This window comes from Parasteatoda tepidariorum, chromosome 5 (assembly GCF_982258835.1).
Source record: "Parasteatoda tepidariorum strain Cologne lab strain chromosome 5, Ptep-v5.0, whole genome shotgun sequence".
Classification (NCBI taxonomy): domain Eukaryota; kingdom Metazoa; phylum Arthropoda; class Arachnida; order Araneae; family Theridiidae; genus Parasteatoda; species Parasteatoda tepidariorum.
This window is the reverse complement of record NC_141759.1, coordinates 119949813-119974709: the sequence shown is the minus strand read 5'-3', so window position 1 is coordinate 119974709 and position 24897 is coordinate 119949813. Positions and strand designations below refer to the sequence as shown.

Genomic DNA, 24897 nt, shown 5'->3' with positions numbered 1-24897 from the left:
TTGATAGCCCAACCTAAAAATTAATCAGGAACCAACATATGTTGTTGGTCTCAACTTATATTCCATCTTAATTCCTGATGGTACCAACAAGACTGACCATCACCTCATATTAGGAATTGGAACAAATTTATGTTGGGCCAACATAGACAAAACCAACATAGTTTGATGGTGTTTTTCAATGGTCCAACAAAAAATCCATTAAGAACCAACATAGTTTGATGGTATTTTTTGATGGTCCAACAAAAAAATTTATCAGGAACCAACATATTTTGATGGAATTTTTCAATGGTCCAACAAAAAAAAAATCCATCAAAAACCAACATGGTTTGATGGTATTTTTTGATGGTCCAACAAAAAAATTTATCAGGAACCAACATATTTTGATGGTATTTTTCAATAATCCAACAAAACAATCCATCAAAAACCAACATGGTTTGATGGTATTTTTTGATGGTCCAACACAAAAAATAATCAGGAACCAACATATTTTGTTGGTTTCCAACTTACATTCCATCAAAAACCAGCTTAATTTCTGCTGCCACCATCAAGACTGACCGTCACCCCATGTTAGAAAACCTACGTGTGTTGATGGTTTCCAACTTAATGTCACAAAAAAACCATTTTATTCTTTGGTACCATCAATATAGACCATCACTTCATATTAGAATTTGGAACAACCTATATTGAACAGATATGAGCTAATCCAACTTTGCTCCATGGTTTAACAAAACACAAATGAACGAATTCCAACAACAATCATACTAATTCTTGATGATCATACTATTCTACTAATTCTTGAAGACTAGCCATTACCCATATTTCAGCTTGTTTGTTGGTACATAAAAAACCAATATATATTGCTGTTTTCATTATGGTGAACCACTAAGTACATCGTAAACAAAATTGGCTGGTTACAACCATAACTTCCATGCGTTCCATAGCCACAATCCATGCATTTTTTAATAAGCATGATTCGAACATCTTTATGTTAGTCCAATTTACATTTGTAAATAATATATAAAAAAAAATTTTTGTATGGAATACTATGTCAATATCGGCTATGATTATGTAAAAGTTTCATTATAATATTGAAATTAAATTAAGCAAAATTAAAGCTTGAGACTCTAATCATTTGGCGGACCCTAACTTACAGAAAGTTTTTTCTTACATTTAAAACAAGATAGCATTCCATAATTTATTTTTAATTTAACATTAAGATTGAAGAGGAAAAAAAATTTCCTATAGTTTATAAGTACAATTTACAAAAAATATATAATAGATTTCAAAAAATAGAATTTTGATAAATAAAGACAAACATGTAAATTGAAAACATTTATTTAAATACATTTAATACATTTATAGTACTTTTAATAATTTTTTTTACACATATAATCTACAAAAGTATTTGACATACATAAATGTTGAATTTCAATATACAATATTGATGAACTTTATTCCCATAAATTCTCGAATTATAACTGCAAAATAAAAAAATCAAATTAAAACACATTAGATAAACAAATGACAGTAGCTGTTTGCTTATTTTTATGCTGAAAATAATAACAGGTCTGCAAGCTTATAGGAATTTTAAAAAATATTTTATAAAGTGGTGGACATTTAAAATTCAAAGCTTTAAAAATTTTTGTTAAATTTGCCAACAGCCTTAAAACAAAAGACCTAGAACAAAATCTCTTTGCAAATGAATGAATTTATGAGAATTGGCATGGAAAATTGGCTAAAATAAATAGAAAATAATATCCTAAAACATAAACTTATGTAGCACTAGAATAAATATTTGGAAGAAAAAAAAGCGTAGAAAGTTGACAATCCTGTAATAATAATGAAAACATATAAAATAAATATAGTCCTGGATGAAAATATTGCATAACTTTTAACACTAGAAAAACTGAACATTGCTGTATACTTTAAAAAGACTGAGGGGGTTAGTGATTAGACATCCAAAATCTTTTAATATAATTATTTAATAAAAATATATTATAGGCTTGATCATTGAAATTCTGTGGTATTTCATTCTAATTAGTTAATGAAAATATTTGATTAAACTAAACACTGTATTTTTAACATGTTTCTATATTGCTAAGGCATGAATGATTAAATAAGCACTTAAATTGGAACAATTTATGGAAGGTCAGAAATACTCAGCACTTTCAGTAAGTTAGTGTTTGAATGAACAAGTACAGCATCTCTTTAATTTTTTTTCAATCCTAACTTATTGGAAATTCTCTCCTAAAACCAAAAGTAAAATTGTTTTCTTTTGCCAAATGTTTACTTATTAAACATTTTAACTCAAAAAAGGCCTCTGTAAGTAATGCAATCAAAAACGATTCCTGATTCGTTATGAGGCCACATGTGCTGCCTCCATCTGCTAAGGCTATTTTAGTTTTGATATCACTTACATCATAACACCTTTTTTTTACTGAACTAAAAAATCTTTAATATTCAGAACTAGAAAATTTTGTCAACTATTAACAATGTTTCAGTGGGAACCATTGAATTTTAACATTATAAAAATACATTATATCAAACCCACATTTTCATTCAGCTACATAAGGGCAAAATTTATAATACAGATAGTTATTGACCATGTGAAATAGTAGGATTTAATCACAAAAAATCAAATGAAAGCTAGAATGTATTGGCTTTCATAGCACAGCTATTGTAAATGAACGGCAGATGGACAAGTGTGGTATAATAAAATTATGTTTACGGAAAGTACATGTTTTTTGCGTAAAAAAAACTTTACAAATGGTACAAGTAAAGTAATAAAATGTTTTTTGGGAGTTTCAAGGAATTCTGAATGCATGAAGAATTAAATTATAAAAAAAAGACTGTAATTGTCTATTATAGAGAAACCAAAAAAAAAAGAGAAAGGGGTTAATTTGGCTTCTTTTGTCTTTCTAGTGTTAAATTTATAAGGGAAAATTGTTTTAAGGCAAAGAAGTAATCAGTAAACAAAACAATTAGAAGTTTAACAGTAGAAAAATATGATTTCTCTCTTATTCAAAAATAAATAAATAAAATTACTATAAAATAAATTATACATTAACTATTCTTCAATAAATATTAGCAATTAGGAAAAATTATTTTTGATGGAAAAAATAAAATATAATATTTAAGCTTTTACAACTGTGTAAACCTTTAAATATTTTATACTTGTAAGCAATTGAAAACTATATTAAAAATAAACTAAATAATGAAGAATTTAAATGTAGTACCTTATTACAGTTTATTGGAATGTGTTTTAAAGAATAAAAAATTAATAATATCAAGATTTGAAGTCAATTGTCCTATTTTAAATAAGATAGAAATTTAACGGACGAAATGTAATCTTATAACACATTTCTTAAAAGTTGTTGAATATATGAAAATAATAGGTATAATTATTGCTATTGCTTGGAAGAAAGTTAAAGATTAAACATCAATAAATTACAATTCTACATCTGTTTAATAAAACTGTTGCCCTGCATTAAAATGCCATATACAGTGAAACCTCCAGGAAAGATCACCTCTATGTAGCGATCTCTATTTACAACCACTTTAGGGAGGCAAGGTATTTTTTCCATGGACTTTAGCAGAGACCATAAAAACCTCTCCCAGCAATTAGGCAAAATCTCTGCACAAGATGAGGAAAAGGTCAAGTAAGGAAACACAATAAAATATCAAAACAAATAAGTAGTTTAAAATGTATTCTAAATATTTGCTTGGTTTTTATTTAAAGAATTATTTCTGATGATCTCTCAGATATCTACAACTTCATGTTGTAGTCAAATTGCACTAAAGACGATAATTTAGTAATCAGAGTTGAATGATTTATTTTTGATTAATCAGTAATTTTTGTTGGATTACTTTTAGTTATTTTAAGTATATAAAAAAAGTCAATTGGAAAAAACTCAGCATCTCAAACAAACAAATCCCTTCTCATCTTTTACAGCTGATTTTTATGAAGAAAAAAAAAATTAAATGCTTACTTAAAAACATAATTTTTTATTTATTTAAAAAAACTACACCATACATAGTTGGTACATTTCGTTTCACACATAATTATATTAGAAGGGATAATTTCTATTAACGTAAAATTTTATTCACCCATCCAGTTTTCACGACATCAACACAAGGAACATTTCAATACCAAGAGAATGACAGTCTATAATTAAAATTGTTTGCGAAAAATCACGTAACTTTGAGTCGATGAAGGTAACACCACTAAGAACGACCAACCTCCATTCCCAAGTCCATTTTATCGAGGAACAGAGAATGGTCTCTCCTGAGAGGTTTTCATTGTATAATTATGTGAGATGCAATTCTTACTAAGTTTGTTAATTTTTGCAAGATTAAATTTCTAACAAATTATGAAGTCTTAGAAATACAAATTCTTAAGTCCATAACAGTAAGCCGGAAAAATGACTTCAATGCTACAAAAATTATTAGTAATAAAATAATAAGGTTGTCCTAAACGAAGACTCTAACAAAAAAGCAAACGATCAGTTAACTAAATACAAAATATTCAACTAATTATCTGGTGACAAAATTGTCACTACATTCGACTTTTTCAAGAAAATTTTAAAAGACAAAATAAGTAAAAAAAACTAAAAGCAGTGGTAGTGAGAACAGTAAGAAAAAATAGGACACATTAAAAATATTTATTTCCAAAAGAAATGTCAAGCGTTTGACTCAGCTTATAATTTCTTCAACAGAATTTTCTTTTTGTTTCTAATGCTACAAAAAACGCACAACATTTTTTTAAAAATCTTAGTTTAAAAATCATTTTGAATACTGAGAAACAAAAACATAATAATTCATTTCTAATAAATTATTAGAAATGAAATGAGGCTTCAGTAACGCTACAGCTTTGGCCCGAACCACTATATGACTGTGATTTGCAATTTTTTGAAAATTTTCCAAATAACTCTTAATGCTATGCAAAAACTCAAATTAATACTTATGTCAGATATCGAAATTCTGATTCACAAGTACGATGGCGACAAGAAAATTGGAAACCTTATTTTTAAACCTTAATTACTTCAGGTTTTTTTAATTTTTGTAAACAAAGTGCTTTCCAGGATCTAGTATATTTTAGAAAGTTTCGAGTTTGATATTTTTAGATACACAGAAATCACTCCAGATTATGAAATAAAAATAGTTATGAAATAAAAGTTAGACATTATAAAAAGAAGTTTACACATTTAATTGAAGAAAAATTAAAAAAGCTTCTTAATTCTAACTAAATTTTAAAATGAAAATGATTATTTTTTGCACTAACAAAACTTACCCATCCTCTCAAACAGATGAATGGAAACGAAATCCTAATGATCAACAGATTCTACGTTCAAATGTTCCTTTTAACTCATCCAAAGTAATGAACTGAAAAGAAAGTCAATTAATAGAAAAAATTAATTGCATTTTGTTGCCCTAAATACGAAATACCTTGTTTAGAATGGAATGAACATTTTAAAAGAAATATTTATGTTTACAACAATTTTCAGCAAATTACGCGCGTATAAGGATAATAAAATGGTAATAAATAATCTTAAAATTGTAGTAAATTTCAAGTCACTTTACAGAATATAAACAAAAATGTGAATATGGGTATCGCTATCAGAACATTTGTCCTTCATACAATTGATAAAATAGCAGGAGTGAATTTAAAGTAGTTTAATTGTTAGATACTTTATCTTTAACTGCTTTACATAATATAGATGTGTGCATTGTGGATAACAAAAAAGCTCACATCAAACTATCAAAAAAGATTGGGAAAACAGAAGATCATAACAATAAAATGAAAGAAAAACAAAATTGCTTATTAATGTATAGAGCATCACTAGTGTTGTAGGATACCAGTCTTAAAATTTAGTCTCAAAAGTTACGTGCTCAGTGACTTAATTCTAAGATTCGGGACACAAAGCCTTATTGCAACACTTTGGGCTACCTAAACCCCTTTCGAATCTCAATCTCAGAAGAGATTATCTCGTGAGATTCAGTCAGACGCATAAACATATGTCTTTCCATGCGACGGAGGTTCAGGATTTTGAAACTTTGCCATATGCACCGAGTGTTTGCGTACGGCAATTGCATTCGCTTCTGAGTGACGATCTTACACCAGAGACTAAATTCAAAAGACTTTCAACAGCATTAATCACAATTATTTTATCCATCATTTTCTATGTTACAAATATCTTTAAGATAACATCAATAAAAAATTTATTTATTTTAATTCCCACTGTTTATGTTAAAGACCAAGGGACTGTCTAGGTTTTTCTGAGAGGTACCTGTTTCGTGAAAATTTAGATATATTTAGTGAAAATTACAAATTATATTAAAAAATCAACATAAAAATATGGATTTATCATTTCGTATGAGACACAAAAACAAAATTTTAAGAAAAAGTATTTTGTGAAACTACTGTTTTTAAGTTGAATTGTTGAAGGTACCCCTGAACGGTAATAAATTTGGCTTGGACAGACCTCTGAAGACAGATAATTTTATCAATGTTTAATTAATATTTATTTTAAACAATGAATCAATTGTTTTCAAAATTGAATCTGAATAAATTAGGGAATAGATACCGGTTTATTTTTATGAAAAGGGGTTGATTTATTGGTATCAAAGTTCAGACAGAGCCTTCAAAAAACGATTAGGGAGAATACTGATGGTAGATGAAATAATAATAGAATTTATGATTTGTCCCCAGCCAATTTATAGCTCGAGTTCCACATAATTTTTTAATAAACATTGCACTTTTACACGAGGTAAAGAATAAAAATAAATGGAGATTAAAAAATGGAGAAAATAAATGGAACTATCCCCTATAAATTATCTAGAAGAAAAGGTACTGAAAATATAATAATTAAAAGAATAAATAATTTTATAAAAACTTACGTGATTGCAACCCTCACGAGGGTGAACAGTCAACAAACAATAAGAAGTTGAGCTGATATTTTGCTGCTCACCCCAAACGCAAAATTTGAAAAGAACACTTAAGTACCATTCACACTGCACTCCTGATTGCGATTGACGCAGGGTCGAATGTATATTGTGAGAAATTAAAGTATACTCTGGAATTTTAACAAAGCAATATAAAGTGTTTTTTTTTTAAAATTCATTTTCTATTAAAATATCTTTCGGGGTTCGATCCTTGACTCAGCCAAGACCCTCCGAGAGTACGTGCCATGTACAATCTCGTAAAATCGGAGGAATCGAAAGTCTTGTATTCGGTCTCTTAGCTATACCATGGGTACAGGGATATAGAGAAAATTTATAATCTGAAAATCCTATCATTAGATCGAAAGTTATTCAGAGTTATTTTGTGTGTTTACATCACCATCAAAATGCTTAAATAATAAATTTAATAAGTATTTTTTAAGTTTTTACCTACTCCTTAGCAACTTTAAAATTCAATATATTAATCATTGCAATTACTAAATATTATTTCATTTATATAATAGTTCGGGATAGCCTAGTTGGCAAGGTGCTGGACTCACGGTCGTGAGAACGGGAATTTGAATCCATCCCTCGAAGACTCCCCGTGTAATAAATGGTGACAGTTGAAAGTTAAATCTGTTGGGTCACAAAGTTCTCCATGATCTCATAACAGATTAAATCTCTGGGGTGGGGGGGGGGGTACTGGAATGGAGATTGATCGCTCTCTGGTTCAGGTCAAAATTAGGATCCGTGAATGAATGATTGGATTTATGAATGGGTTCCGCCATATAAATGGGTGCGATGTATGGGTGTGGCAGAAGTTAAATTCTAGGCCCTAGATTGTGTGACTGGAAAACAAGTACAATCACACAGCCCTTACTTTAATGACCTACGTCAACCAAAGCAATATATATAATAATTTTTATTTATTATAATAGTAAATTTCCACGCCGTCGTAAAATATTACTAGAATATGCACGATTTAAGAAAAAGTACAAATAACGGCTTTTGTTCCTCTCATTTAATCTATCACTCGTTTACTTAAATCCACGAATCGTTCTAATTTCTGTGAATACGTATAATTTTTTCTAAATTGAAGATCTACCTCAATGTTATTATATTTAATAACTATTTATTTTTAACCTTAAATAGAACTTTTATACAAATTGCAGAATTTCTAAAAAAAATTATCTTATTTAAATCCTCTAAATTTAATTATTTCTGATATGTTGCTTTACTGTTTTGTATTTTTCAAAAACGCCATAATGTTATTAATTGCAATAACCACATGTTAAATAATTTAATCACAAGTCTTAACCCTTCAGTAACCAGACAATGCTGAAGTAGTGCACGTGTACATAAAAATTTAATCTATCACTAGTGTACCTGTATGAATGAATCTTTCTTAACTTAATCCTGACATGTAGCTTTATTATTGTCTGCATTTAAACCTCGCCTTTACGATATTAATTGCAGTTACTATCAATTTTTAACCTTTAGCAATAGCAGAGATCCCCCCCCACATCATCATCAACAGTCAACAGTCATCAACAGTCAACCTTTAGCAACATATTACTACATTTTTAGCATTTAAAAGTACAACTTTCAACCCCATTGTTAAGTATCATAAGAATATGTTCGACTATACCGCACGTGTGAATAAAACTAACGCACGTGTGAATCTTTTTTAACTTAATTAATCCTGATATATAGCCTCCTTGATTTGTGTTTCTAAAATTCACCATAATGTTTTGAATTGCAATTACCATTTATGCAAATGGTAATTAAATTGCAATTACCAAACCATGCTCATAATTTAATCTCGCAGTCGTATACAATATGAATAAATCTTTTTTGATCATATTAATACTAATATGTATCCTTATTGTTTTTCTGAATTTAAATTTACCTTATAGATATTAATTGCAGTTAATATAAATTTTAAACCCTTAACAACATATTACTATGATTTTTGCTATTAAAATTACAACTTTCGACCCTATCGTGAAGTTTCATAAAAATATGTTCGACTATACCACACGTGTGAATAAAAACTTTATCTTCTTTGAATCTCTGTTAATTTAATTAATCCTGATATGTAGCCTTCTTGTTTGGTGTTTCTAATATTCTCCATAATGTTATGAATTGCAATAACCATTTATTTTAAACCCTTCGTTATAATTTCACCACATGTTTGATCATTTAAACCACAACCTTTAAGCATTCAATAAAATGCCGTGAGACGATGCTCAAATACTACACGTGCTCATAATTTCTCAATCGTGTACCCATATGAGTGAATCTTTTTTAATCTCATCAATATTGATATGAAGCCTTATTAATTTCTGAATTTAAAATTCAAATTAATGTTATCAATTGCAGTTACTATTAATTTTTAACCTTTAACAACATATTACTACATTTTTTGCAATTAAAACCACAAATTTCTACCATATTGCAAAATATCACAAGACTATATTCGACTATAACTCACGCGAATAAAAATTTTATCTTATTTAAATTTTTCTTAATTAAGTTAAACCCGACGTGTGCCTCATTGTTTTGTGTTTCTAAATAGCAATAACCATTTATTTTTTAACTTTCATAAGAATGCTTTCACCACATATTTAGTAATTTAAATAACAACTTTAAACCTTTCAGTAAAATGTCACACACAAAGCTCAAGCAGTTCACGTGCACATAAAAATTTTATGAATGAATATTTCTTAACTTTATTAGTCCTGATATAAGGCCTAATTGTTCTATATTTCTCAAATTCACCTTAATGAAAATAATTATTGCTATTATTTGCAATAACTATTTTTTACCAACAATTTCCATCATATTTCGATGGCTGTTGTTGGTTCATCATTAGTAAACATACCATGCTGATTTACCATCATAAGGGAAATACAACATATTCCACATAATATGATGGTTATTGTAGGGCCAACATTAATATACGTAACTTGTTGGTTGACCATCATAAATATAAACCAACAATTTCCATCGTATTTTGATGGCTCTTGTTGGTCCATCAATAATAAACGTAACATGTTGGTTGACCATCATAAAGGGAATACAACATATTCCATCTTAGTATGATGGTTATTGTTGGGGCAACATTAACATACATAACATGTTGGTTGACCATCATAAATATAAACCAACAATTTCCATCATATTTTGATGGTGCTGTTGGTCCATCAATAGTAAACATACCATGTTGGTTGACCATCATAAAGGGAGTACAACATATTCCATCATAATATGATGGTTATTGTTGGGCCAACATTAATATACATAACTTGTTGGTAGACCATCATAAATGTAAACCAACAATTTCCATCATATTTTGATGACTGTTGTTGGTCCATCAATAGTAAACATACCATGTTGGTTGACCATCATAAAGGGAATACAACATATTCCATCATAATATGATGGTTACTGTTGGTCCATGAAAAATCCAACATTACTTGATGGTTTACCATCATAGCAATACAGCAACATTTTCCATCTTGCTATGTTGGAATTTGTTGGTCCATCAAAAACCAACAAACCATGATGGAAATTGTTGTATGATGGTGCCCATCAAAACATGTTGGACCATCAAGAATCTTGTTGAAACCAACATAAACCATCAAAATCCTTTGATGGTACCATCATAAATTTTGTCTTGGGGAATCATTCTTCATCATACAATGCGAGCTCTCACACATCGACTCAAACAAAGGCATTTCTGACAGAGCGAAAGATCGAACTGATGGGTCATCCACCGTGCAGCCCTGATTTGGCACCCAATGACTTCTTCTTATTCCCATACATCAAAAATAAATTACGTGGACAACGATTTTCGACCCCGAAGAAGCGGTTGATGCATTCAAAACGCATGTTTTGGAGTTACATCAATCGAACTGGAAAACGTGCTTTTTAAAATTGGTTCAAACGCATGCAAAAGTGTATTGATCATCATGGAGAATATTTTGAAAAACAATAAAACCAATTTCGATCCTACATATTTGTTTTTTCATTATTAGACCAGAAATATAAATAGCAACCCTCGTATTAGAATTATGAGTTAGCGAAAATTAAAAGAAATATAACAGCAAATTTACTAATATTTACTATTCACTTATGTCATACATAACTTAAAGGCATTTTGTAAATAAATAACAAGTAAATTTGGTTTAAAGTTACAAGTGGAGATTCCCTGATGTCCAGATCAGGCCCTGATAACACAATCATCAGTCATTAATTTTGAGTCGCACTTTGATAAAAATTCAATATAAATACCTGTAAAATAGTGAGTGAAGCAATGAATGTACAATATATAAAATAACCTGAAAAATAATCATTGCAGTATGAAGTAAATGCTTAGAAATATTAATACACAATATTTGGGTATCTATGTTAAATATATCTGATGCTATAAATGCCTCTGAGAATATTAGCAAATTTTGCTATGAAATGTTTGAGAAATTTTTATATAGTGCTTAAAACTAGGTTTACTTATAAGTAATTACAGAGTACTCAGTCTTTTAAGAAATCAGCTTACGTAACAATTTGTCAGATACAAATAATTTATGTACAAAAAACTGATTTATAAATAAATAAATATCAAATAGAATGAACAATAAATCTAATTTAGTTTTTCGAATTGTTAACGGTTTGCATAGTTAGGATTGAATAAGTTTAAAAAAACTGATAAAAGTATTTATAAAATATTATTACCATAGTTGTATTTAAAGAAAAATCATTTATCGGATTCAGAATTTATTCCATATAGAATCCACAAAAATAATAACAAAAACTACTAAAATTTTATTAAATGCCAGATTTTAAGAGCTTTTTTTACTTGGCTTTATAGTAGAAAATTTGCTTTTGTTTTTAGTAAATAAGGTGTTGTCATGACGCTGTATAAAATTGCTTTTTATATTTTAAATTACAATATTAATACCAGAGAATTAGAAAATTAAAACCAACCCTGAATGGTGATTTAAGAAAGACATAATGAAAATGAATAACAATGAATGATTTCAAGGTTTAAAAAAAAAGAAATCCGTCAGTTTAATGAATGAAGATTATCACCTCAAATACTCAAATATAAATATCTATTAAAAGTAATATTTATAATGAATGTAATCTCTTATGACATAAATACATACAAGCATGAACATTAAAATGTATTTTTTCGTACTGTAGCAGACGCAAATAGTTTTATAGACACTTCAAAATCAATTGTTTTTCTGATAGAAATTATTACTTAAGGACTCTCTTGTGCCTTTGTAGATCTTAAATAGGTTTTCGTAGCTTTTACTTTGCTAAAAGAACGGTGTAAAACATGAAATGGGGTTGTTAACAAAATACTTAAATTATCCACAAGTTTGGCAAAATATCTTTTAACTTGTTGCAATCGAGCACTCTACAGTAAAACAGTTCAACGAGGACCGATGCCGCACACCCTCGGTCCCTCCACGGGCTGTTGTCACCTCTCACTAACCTCTGCCAGGAATGCGCAAGACTTCGGTGATCTACTGGATGCTGGATATTGGGGTTATCTCGGCGTTTGGCGCCACTAACCGATTCATCGATTCTGTTTTGTCGTATTCTAGGAGGTCCTAAATATCTTTGAAGTTGTAGTATGTTGTAACGACAAATCAAGTCCTTAATGAAGTAAATCTTTAGTTTTGAAGTGAAAATCATCTTTGAAATGGGGAGATCCCCTTGAGTAGAGTTGTATGATAAAGTGAATAGTATTTTGATAGTATGCAGTCTGAGCATAAAAAGGCGGTAATTGGGCTGAAATTCGAATTATCACGGATTATATCAATATCGAACAACTTATTGAAATCTGATGTGGTGCATGTTTTTGCGTCGCTATAAAATTTTGTGGTCAATTTGGCTATAAAGCAATTGATATCATCAATGTTTAAGTCTTTTCTGAGTAATCTATTGCTAATCGTCCTTGGGGCGCCAGTCATTGTGCGTAAAAATTTACCTTCAGTTGTAGATAGCTTCTTTTTTAGGTTGTTGCTTATAGTAGTGAGGGCTGGGCAAGCATACGGAAGAATTGGTCGAATCGCTTGTATATAGATAGTTCTTTTATTTGCTAGATCAAGCTTTGAATTCTTATGCAGGAGGACTTTGAGCGCAAAAAACGCTCCTCTGGCTCTTTTAATTATGTCGTTTAAATGAGTACTCCAGCTCAAATTATATGAGATCGTGCCGCCGAGGTATTTAACGTGTTTCACTGGTTTGATCTCAGAATTAAAGAGATAAATGTGGGGAGTATTTTGTTGTTTTTTCTTACTATTTATGATTAAGACTTCGGTGATCTACTGGGAACCGTGTATTACAATCATTACCACTATAAGACAAATAAAACATGCAGAGATAGACTCAGAACATATCCCGGTGTGTCCAGTTAACTTGCGACCTCATGTAACCTTACTTTCTTTTGAGGAAACAGTATATTAAATTTTTTTGTAATTCATTTACGTCGCACTGGAGCTGCACAATGGGCTATTGGCGACTGTCTGGAAAACCATTTTGATCATCTGCAGAGGGGATGGCACCTCCGCTTCGGTATCCCGACGACCTGCACTCGAAGTCGAGCACTTTACGATAGAACAGTTCAACGAGGACCCATACCGCACACCCTTTGTCCCTACGCAGACTGATTCATGTGGTCACCCACCCGCAAACTGACTGCAGCCAGTGATGCTTGACTTCGGTGATCTACTGGGAGCCGTGTCTCAAAGATCAGTCCACTGCGGGGCAATTTTTTTTGTCTCCCTTTCTTAAAAAATATATATATACAAATGAATAAATTGTAATAAGGCAATAAAAAAATTAAATTTTAAGTATTTTAAATGCTTTGAAAAAAATTACAATCTAACATTTAAAAAATTTTGGTGTTTTAAAATTTCATTTTTCCAATTTTTTTATTTCTATATATTTTTTTTCTTTATATGCATCACACGGCACCCTGTTGGAGTTGTGTTCACCGACCTTCAGAGGGTGTGCCACTTCCTCCGTTGTACCGATAAAAGATAATGGATACAAGTAATGATCAAATCATAGCAGAAACCAGTATTGAACTAATGAGAGCGAGTTCGAGAACTGGTAAAAATTAGTGAATTCTAGTACCGATAAAAAAAAATGAGTTCGAATACTGATTAATTGATAGAGGGTTCAAGTACCGATAAAAAAGATTGCGGGTTGGAGAATTGTTCAAAAGAGAGTGGGCTTGAAAGCTCTTCAAATGGTATCCGATTCGAGTACTGATAAAAAAGGGAGTGGGTTCGAATATTTAAAACAAAAGGAAGTTGGTTGGAAAAATATTCGACAGATCGATAGAAAATATTCGATAGACGGAATAATGTTCAAACAGCCGAATTGTAGTAGAATATTTTAAGAAAACCTTAATTTTAAATTTTATTTTTTCAAAAAATATATTCGAATATTTAAATTTTAATTTGTCAAAAAATATTGTTTGTAATTTCGCGTTTTGACATCTAAAATTACTTAATTCAAAATTTTATAAAAATTTTTATATTATACAGTGATGTATCAATTTTGAACGGATCACTATATTAATACGGAGTGCACGGTGTTTTTAAATCCGACCCTATTCGTTTGGAAAGTATTTTGAGTATTTGATGGGATCAAAAATATTATTACTCATGAGAGAGGTGGCTCATAAGTCATTTGTCAAAATTTAAGAACAAATAGTACACATAAGTACATTACAGAGACACCAGGTTTACGGTGAGACCCGCTATCTCTACGTAACAGATCCCCCTCTGTCACGGAGTTCAGTTGGTGAAGAGGATCTATATGATTCTCAATTTTATCCTCTGAATCTTGAGAGAGATGAGTTAAAATTATAGATACATAGCGAAAGTAGCAGAACAGAGAAAAATTCAGCTATTAAGGATTAAAAAAAAAGTTATTTATCGTCTGGCTTTCAACGGGAAGAGCCGCCAACAACAAATGTGGTGTACCAATAACTTTGGAGAGCATCAAATAACGTAAGGTATTCATTAGATAAAAAATACCATCAGATAGATAGGTAGGTAAGTAGGTATTTTATTTACGTCGCACTAGAGCTGCACGATGAGCTATTGGCGACGGTCTGAGAAACATCTCTGAGGATGATCCGAAGACATGCCATCACAATTTTTGTGAGGCCACTGCCTGAATTCAAACGTAGATCTGAAGAGGAAGGAAATTTTCTCCAAATCCCTGTACTCACGGTACTGCTCGGCCACCCACCACAGGATTTTTGATTCCACAGATTTTACGAGTAAGTATATCGCATTCACTCGATGGATCTTAGCGGAGTCCAAGATCGAACCACGGCCCTTCCGGACCAGAGTCTGATTCTCTAAACGCTAGGCTACCACGGCCCCCATCAGAGATAGTTCTAGTTGTAGTTTATTTACGTTGCATTAGAGCTGCACAATGGGTTATTGGCGACGGTCTGGGAAAAATCCTTGACGATGATCCGAAGACATGCTATCACTATTTTAATCTCTTGCAGAGGGGATGGCGACCCCGCTTGGGTAGCTCGACGCATGCTACGGCGGAACAGCTTAATGAGGACCCATACAGCACAAACTGATCCAAGTGGTCACCCATACACACGCTGACAGCAGCCAGTGATACGATGTCTTAATGATCAGTCCACTGTGAGAACCCATCAGAGATCAATCCTTTCGGGTCAAGAAGGCTGCTAAAGAGAAAAATGGTTTTTGTGACAAAAATGAACAGTCGGATGCGATCCCAAGCATCCACCCTCTTATATAAAAAGAGCAACACTCGCTCGTTCTTTACCCAATCTTTCCTATGTGGGTTCCCGTCATGCGATATTTAGGTCTCAGATGACCAGTTCCACAACAACACCGAACGAATCGTTTTTTGACCACGTATTTATGTTCGTAGAAAGTTGAAATTGTGGGATATACCTTCTGTTGTTGGTTCCATATTAACAGGTAAGTTTATTTTCATTTTTATATAATCAGCAATATTTTTTGTATGAAATGATTTTAAAATAAAAAAGTTCATGTTCATATCAACTTCATAGTCGTTGAAAAAGTCTTAGTAACTCTAAAATAAATAATTTAATTTCAAATGAAGCAAATTTCACTAAATTTTTAATTCTCTTAAACTAGGATTTTGATGAACTAGGGTTTTTAAATAGCGTTTAAATGCTTAAAGCATCCAGACACGCTGTATAAAATGTGTTCGCTTGGATAACCTCTTCCGGTGTAGCGTAAAGTCTAGTAAAACTAATTTAACACATTTTACATGCCTTCTTTAAATGTAAAACTAAGTGCTTATAAACATTAAGTAACCACTACTCCTTAAACAATAAGTGTATAAAGTATCATTTAAAAAGTTTTGTCTGTTTCATTTGCTAATTTCTTGCTTCATGTCTAATGTTTCGATTCAAAATTTTCAACCAAAATTTGCTGTTCGGGAAAAGGTAAACATGATAAGCGTCCAAAATTTGCCGTTTTGATTTGAAAGATAATTTAAATAAATGCATTCGAATTCGTGTTATTAGATCGATCTCTGAATTTACACCAGAGTTTTTGTAGTGAACTAAAATTGTTCTTATTATTGAAAATTCGATTTATTAAACTCGTATGTTGCATTTTTTTTCATGCAGCTCTTTTTGTTGCAGAGTTTTGATTCCTTATTTTACATGCAAAATGTTTGAAAACCTTACTGACTGCGCCGTCTTCCCTAACGATAGTTTAAGTACTTCTAATTGAAATAGTAATTAATACAAAGAAAATCTTTGTTAGAAATCTCATATTATTTAGTTTCCAGTAATTTTTTTTTCTTATTTGAAATCTTACAATTGAAACTTTTAGTGTATCTACCACTAAAAAAATATAAATCCAATTCATTAGCATAAGACATGTTAACTCTATGTTGTGGTACCTTTTCATACCTGACAGTGACATTGTTGTTAACTACTTACTCTCCACATTGGTGACCCGGACGTATTGTGAACACTCCTACCTTAACAGGAACTCCCCCTACGAACAGTTTCAGACCTGCTTATGAGTTTATTCAATAGTTTCCTGGTTATAACTATCTCAGATATAATGGCTAAGCGATAGTTTGTTGTAAATTCCGTCCGTCTTCTGATTCATATTCAAATTTTACATCAAATTTGTGCCCTCCGGCTATCATCGTTTCATGTTTTTCTCAATGATATAAGCAAAATATATAGCTATTATATAACCCAAAAAAATGTGTCTTGTTGCGAAATTTTGGACACTTTTCAAATTTGCTAGTGTACTCAAATAATAATAATTACAACTTTGACTTGGAACAAATTTCCCTATTTTCCTAGCCATAATCATCATCATAATTGGCCAGACAGCCCAATGTGGGCCAATGCCTTCCTCTGAGGATTTCTCCATAATGACTTCCGATTTATCTTTGATCTGCAATTCTTTTCATTAATTGTAAGAAAATCACTCCACCGAGTCAGTCCATCTTAACCGCGGCCTTCCCTGCTTTCTGGTTCCAGTGGGTTTAAAAACCAGCATCTATTTTAGTTTCCTGACCACTATGAATAAAATTTGTTGCACACAAAATATATATCCATATTAAATTTGCAATCTACTTAAATTTTTCTAAACTTTATGCAAAGTTCATCTGCTATTCTCCATTACGATTCTCCAATATATATTTTTAATCAATGTATTATATATTGGCGACTAGTTTCTTTTAAAAGTAACGTTACTCTTTGTTGCTTCATTCAGGTGCTGATTTCTGACTGGATTTGTGTAATCACGAATGGAATTTCTTTTTTTCTTCCTGCGTATACAACTGCCGATGTTCGTGGAATCTAAGAAAACAAAAGTGAGTATTTTTATTTTCTTGTGTTTCTATTAATGAAGATTTGTTTTAATCTTTAAATATTTTTTACTCTTTGAAACTAAGCATTTGTAAACGTTAAACTTTAAGAATTTCTTCGCAAAAAGACAATTTGTTTTGGTGGAGAACTAAAAGAAATCAGCGTACAGTGTAAAAACTGATGTACTATTTCTCTAAATTAGATGTTTAAAACATAAACAATCTTATAAAGGAACTTTTTTTCACAATAATATCAAATTTAACTTTCAGGAATTTAAAGGCTCTAATAATCTAATGTCTATAAATCTGAAATTTTTATAATGGTAGAAGCTTACACCAGTCTGTCGCTTATTCACACCATGCATTAAATACTCTTGTTTTCGAACGTCGATACACTTTGGATGAAAACTATAGATTGCATGTTGGTTGTCTTCAACACTGCTATGAATTTAGATAGAAACTAATATTCGCTGCTAAAAAGTAATTTTAGTTGTGAATCAGGATTTGTGTTTTTTGTTTTGAGACTTAAGAACTTAAAAATTTTGTTTCTGGTCTGAATTTTTTTATGCATCTGTCGATCCATTCAAAAATCGTGACTCACTCATTGAGGAAACTTATTTTACCGAAGATTGTTCCAAGCAAATTTTTTATTTTTAGTTTAAAATTTTGAATTATAAGACAAAGTAACGCCTAAAACATATAAAATTTAAGCAACAGCGTTCAAATAGTTAGTCAGAAGTGAAACGTTAAAGAACTTTGTTCCGAAATTTTATTATTCAAATCGATTTCACAGATTTGTCATTGAAAATAACATGATTTAAAATGTAAAATTATTCTGTGTATGTTAGCCCAACAAACTCCTATCTGTATTGTCATACTCTTGGTTCAATAACATTGTCTACAAATGATTTAATTTGAGTGAACAACAGTGGTCTGGGTCTAAACTAACAGAATTACCAATGAATTAAAACTGAGATTTAGTACAATTGGGAAGAAAAACAGTTAATAAGCAATTTATTAAACCGCATTTTTAAGTGCACAAAAAAAAAAAACAAATTAAAACTTTTGATATGAAAAAAAAATTTAGCTTTTATTAAGTTTTAGATTTCGGCTGATGTCTATGTTTCATTCTTGCTTTTGTCAGACTTGCTAAATTTTAAATTACTGGAAGATTCATTGTTTTCTAGTTCGCAGTCTAGAATTTTGTTAGAATACGATATTTTTAATGTATCCACCTTTTGTTTCATGATAGCGTTTTTCTGCAAACTATATTCCCACCAGTATTTCTTTGAAATTCTCAGATAAAATGATTCAGGGTTTCTACTGTTTGATAGATTTTTAACTTCAATTTCCACCAGATTCTAATCTTTTAACCACGCTGAAAACTGGTGTACTAACTCGCCGAACTTGATGTCACTTAAGCAGTTGCTGCCATTTTTGGGGTTACACGCAAATTTTTTGCCGTGCCATTAAATGCGGCATCTCATTTTACAAATCTTCCACAGGAATCAGATTTAAAGCAATGACTTTTTAATATAAGTCAGGATAAATACATACGTAAATATACTATTGGTCCTATATATTACGAAAATGAACTAATTTTTAATTTAAAAAATTAAATGTTTAACAAAGGTTGTTAGAAACTAGTCAAATAAGATACAATACGATAGCAATTAGCAGGGATGGTACTGGCCGTGCTAATTTGCGCTATTTCTCAGCAAATCAAGTCTTCAAAGTCACGGCTTTCTAATGTAGTTGGTTTCGGGCCGCGACTTTTATTGCGGCGCCTCAATTCTCAATACTAGCAGTTCTATCTACTATAAATGAAATTTTTGAAATACAGAGTTCTGATGGTTTAAAAGAAATTTTTTATTTTACACGAGAATGCTACGGTTCGAATATAAAAACAGAGTGAGTATCTTTTGTAGACTTCGATAAAATTCGCTTGAAAACTACCTTCTATTGCTAATGCTTTGAACCCTAAAATAGAATTTGAAGAACTGATAAAACTAAATTTAATTTCAAAGAGAATCATTTGCAATAAGTAGCTTATCATGCAAAAATGCCAAATGTATAAATTTTGAATTTCTTTTTAATTTACATTGGTTTTTCTTTTGCAAGGCAGACTAAGTCATACGCACTTCAATAATTTGGTCCGACATGCATACACGTCAAAACCCTTTAATTTATACAAATGTGGAATCGGATATCAGTCTTAACTAAAAGTATTTCTCGACAAGAGCTTTGTTTGAAGCTTTATACATAGAGATTAAATACTAATCGTAATCCTTATTTTATTGAACTTTGATTCTTATATCGTAAAACTTTTAAATTTTTATAGGCTCTATGGAGTATTAAAAAATCGATATTTTTAATGTGTTATCAACTTTTAAAGCTTTTTAAATAAACGTGAATACTCTTTATTTGACTGAGAAAATTTTAGAACCTTGTACGGATTTGTCTTGCACTTTTAGCAAAACTTCCATTTGCAGCCTTCGTCTTCCAAAACACCAGTTATTAACAAGAGAATTTCAATTTATTAAAATTAAAAGATCAAAGGTTTTTAATGTATCCTTTGATTTAGTTCCTGATTCTGTTTGAGATAGAACTTAAACCAGTCTTTTAGCTCTGTTACTCTTGCAACATGCAAGACTTTTTAAATTCCTATTAAATTGTCGGGTAGATTATTTGGTACTAAGTACTCGTAGTGCTGCTAGTCAAGAATGTCTCACTATTTTAACAGCATGCTTTGAAAAATTTAAATAACTTTCTATAACGTAAATATCGTAATTGACTTTGAAAATTGTAAAACTGATATTTATAAATATTTTCATAAAATGTTTATTATATTAATATAAAATTACTTCATAAAGGATCATAACTTTGACGAAATGTTTAAACGCATAGACTTTCAAGACACTATTAAGAAAGGATTATACATAGATTGAAACCGAATAAGAAGGAATTTGCAGAAATTTTTTATTTAATTATGCTCTTGATAACTAAAGAAATCTTTATCTTGAGAAACAAAGTTATTTTTCTGGCTAGTAAGAATAAGCAGACAATGTGGCGTTCTTAGAACATTGTGTAATAAAGAGCAACTTATGAGATCAGAAAATGGGTTGGGTTTCGTGAATTTTATGATCTGATTAATTCTTCGCTTAAAATTTATATCATTAGAAAAGCTTCTGTGAATTAAGATTTTCTGCGGTGTTTAAGGAAAGCTTTATTAATTTGTTAAATGGCAAAATTTGTAAAATTCCTCTCCAATGCTAAGTAATGGACGAATTTGATCAGCCTCCTGGTTGCTAAACAACTGAATCGTCAAACAAAATTCTCTTTAACTGGGTCGTTTTTTTCATGTGGCTCAGTTTTTAAACTGAATCTGAAATTTAAGAACAATAATTTAGTGCGCTGGCTGTAGAAAATCCGTACAATGCTTACCGTAACATTTTAAACTGAAAATTTCACTTTTAAAAAATCGCTTTGAATGCATTCATTCACTAATGTAAGTGGTTTACAGCCCAGTAATCATAGTTAATATTTAATTGCAGCCTGACTATTGCTCACCGGATGCCTGAATTTCACAGCATGGAATGAACGAGCAGCCTGACTATTGCTCACCGGATGCCTGAATTTCACAGCATGGAATGAACGAGCAGCCTGACTATTGCTCACCGGATGCCTGAATTTCACAGCATGGAATAAACGAGCAGCCTGACTATTGCTCACCGGATGCCTGAATTTCACAGAATGGAAGGAACGAGCAGCCTTACTGGTGTGTATGTTAGCTGTATTTTATTCTGTAAAATATTTGTTTAGTTAAGTTCTTTAGGCGCAAACTCTTATTTTTGGCTGTCAATTTCTAAGCATGAAATTAATACTCTGCAAATTGCATATTTTCAGTGTTTATTTTTCATAAGAGAAACCATTTAACGGATTTTCAAAAAATTACTTGTATGAGTCTTAAATTTTATGGCAAGCTTTATTTAATTTTTTATCTTAAAAAAAAAACTTTTACTAGCCCAGATACAAATTCTTATTCTGTTCAAATTCTGCTTGACTATGCCTTCTGAATTTCGAGTTTCTGTTGGTAATTTTTAAAGTATTATAATATATAATACAATATTTTAAATCTAGTTACGTCTCAGACTTTAACTGTTAAACTTGTGTTAAATTTAAATATTTGTTTTTTCTAAGTACTATATCTTAGAGTTCTAAATAAATATTAATTATTGAACTTGAATTTCATGTCAGTTGAAAAAATTTTCTCTTTGAAACATAAATTTAAATCAATTTACATTGACTGGTTAATTCCATAGCCATTTTAGTTTCATTTTAAGATTAGTTTGCAACGAAAGTTTTAAACTGTTATTCTGATACCACTTCAGTAATATTTGAAGGAAATTTGTCAAAGTATTTGCGCTCATTTTATCTCTAATTATGAAAGTGATGATTTGTTTTTGTTTTTTCAGAATTATTACCGTCCTCACTTCTATTGGAATGAACACCCATAGTTCCCTGCATGAAAATGAGCATCGAATGCAACAAACTGAAACAGAACTCTATACAGGTCAAGAACTCTTTTTATATTTTGTGGAATGTTCCTAATTTGTACACTTTTCGCATTAATTGCCTACACATGTTAATCTTGACTTATGCAGTTATTTTAGATCTTTGATATTAGTTTCAATCTTACTTTTCTAATAAATAGCCTTAAGAATTCTTTTTAAGCAAGATATAATTAAAAACATTCCAATTAAATTTTGACTACAATATTCCTAAACTCTATCGAAAGTCAAGGAGCAAACAGATGTTCATAAATTTTAACTTTTTATTTTTAAGCATTTTCTTTAATGTGTCAAATTACAAGATTCCAATAAATATTGGTAAAAGCAAATACTGTTAGATGCAAAAATATCATTTTATAATAAAAATATAGGGCATATAGAGAGCATCTCTAAGTACGCTAATTTCCTCATCAAGTAGCTCAGGTATTTTGTCTTTCAAGTTATCCTTTGCGCTAGTATAATTGAAAACATCGGGCGATCACTCAGTCTTCGGAATTGCTTAATTAAGTGTTAATTTCGCCAAACTTATCCAAATTTAGATTGTTGACACAAAAATTAGAAGCAATTAGCATTCTTATTGTGAAAGTAATAATTCAGTGCTTTCAAATTAAAACATTCATTGTAATTCTTTATTAGCGTTTTTTTTTCTTCTTGATTCCACTTTAAGTTAAAAAGGGTGTGATTTGGAAAACAATTAATAATTAAATTTAAAATGTCAAGCAATTCACAAAGTTTTTGCTGGAAATTTTGGTATTTTTACAGATGCACGAAACAGACTAAAAATGCTTTTAAAGTTATATTTAATAATTCAGAAGTATCTGATTTTGAATATCAGAAACTTTCCTTATATTTACGTCGTTCGGTACCAAGTTTATGGAACGAATTTTTAACTAAACAGTTTTAGGGCATTTATAAAACATTCAATTTGTCTGCTTTCACAGTAAAACTGATTTTCAGTTAGGAAAAAAAATGGACTTAGCTTATGACTCTTTATTTTACTAAATTCTAAAATCCCTAGGGTGGAAGTGAGGGGGGGGGGACTATATGAATGTAAAAACCTAAATAGGATTTTTACTTTTAAGCTTAATTAAATAATTAAAAGTTTTTAATAGTCTACGTGCTCTAATTAAAATGAGTTGAGATAACAAATTCGAAAATAAGTACTTCTAAAGAATTGCTCTTGCGTGATTTAGCTTAAATCTAAAGATTTAATAATATTGGTGTAATTGCAGTTTAAAAAAAAAATTTAATAAATTTTTTTTCTCCATAAAAATGCTTGCTTGTCTCAAAAATTTTCAGCGTAGTTCAAAACTAATATCAAAATATTATTCTAGCAAGTGGCTAATATTGTAAAAGTAATAAGCTATTTAGTCTAGTCAAATTACTAATAGTAAATAGAAGATAAATTACATTTAAAGTCTATCACAAATTTGTGAGTTTTAATGATTCTTATTTGCTGCTGGAGTAGCCAGATAATGACTAACTGTTCAATAATCACGTAACATACCTTAACATTAACCATAATACTAATTCGCTGCTTCAGTAGTAGAATAAGAATAGAGTACAAGACTAAACATCTTTTTGAATAAAAGTGAAATTATAATTGGGACTAGACTGAATAGAAACTGAGCTGAAAAATTCATAACTTAACCGGAAATATTATTTTTTAATAAAAATCAAATTTTTGAATTACTAAATTTTTAAAGAATTTTTGTTTCAAAGGTTACAGCAAGTTCTTTAAAGTAAAACCTAACTTTCAAACACTGTAAAAAGGTAATTTTAATGGCAATTATTATGAATTTACAACTTACGAACTGCGCTTATTACACCTGAGAGAACTTTATAACTATAGCTTTATTCAAACCTTTAAGTCCATTTTACATACAAAACCAGATTTCCATTTAGTTCTAGCCAGACTTAATTTTCTACTAGTTTTGTTTTTGACATGAATATTTTATAGAATCTGAAATGTAAAAGAAACTCTTTCGAAAAAATTACTTTAAATAAAAGCAAATATGAAGAGATTTGTTTTCAATGAAAGCCCCAGATTTGTCTGAAATTACATAAGCTTTAAGACAAAAGTCATGTAAAAAGTTGCTCAATTGACATAGTTTTGCGTCTGCATCCCCTTAAATCTCATAATACGAGCTTTCGTGCCAATACAAAACTATTTGTAACGAAATCAAAGCTCCAGTCAATATGCACAATACTTTTAAACCAAAAGTTTAAGTAGAATTCTACTATTAACTAAACCCTTTTTAAATTTTCCAGTTTAAGAAATTTTAACTTGAGAAGACGGAGCTTTTTATAAAACCGAAGTGTTTAAGTTAAAAAAATTTAAAATATAAAAATTTTCAGAAATTATTTGTTCGTAAACATATTAAAACAACTCTAGAGGGTGAAATCTGGATGCCTGAAATGTTTTATAGTTATAAGAGGGCAAATGTGTGTTGCGATTTTTAATCAAGGTAAGACTCCAAAGTTTATAATAAAACTATTGATA

The 24897-nt window shown here is 30.3% G+C and overlaps 2 long non-coding RNA genes across 2 annotated transcripts; one reads left to right on the top strand and one right to left on the bottom strand.

Moving 5' to 3' along the window:
- Positions 1 to 1319: 1319 nt before the first annotated feature.
- On the bottom strand, positions 1320 to 7010 carry LOC147810117 (uncharacterized). The gene is made up of 3 exons (XR_015434229.1): positions 6898 to 7010; positions 5291 to 5382; positions 1320 to 1478 (listed from the first exon to the last, which is right to left on the bottom strand). It is a non-coding gene; the product is annotated as an uncharacterized LOC147810117 (long non-coding RNA).
- An 8749-nt stretch (positions 7011 to 15759) lies between these two features.
- Positions 15760 to 24838, top strand: LOC147810116 (uncharacterized). Its single transcript, XR_015434209.1, has 4 exons — positions 15760 to 15938; positions 17730 to 17829; positions 21378 to 21601; positions 22299 to 24838. It is a non-coding gene; the product is annotated as an uncharacterized LOC147810116 (long non-coding RNA).
- The last annotated feature ends 59 nt before the right edge of the window (positions 24839 to 24897 follow it).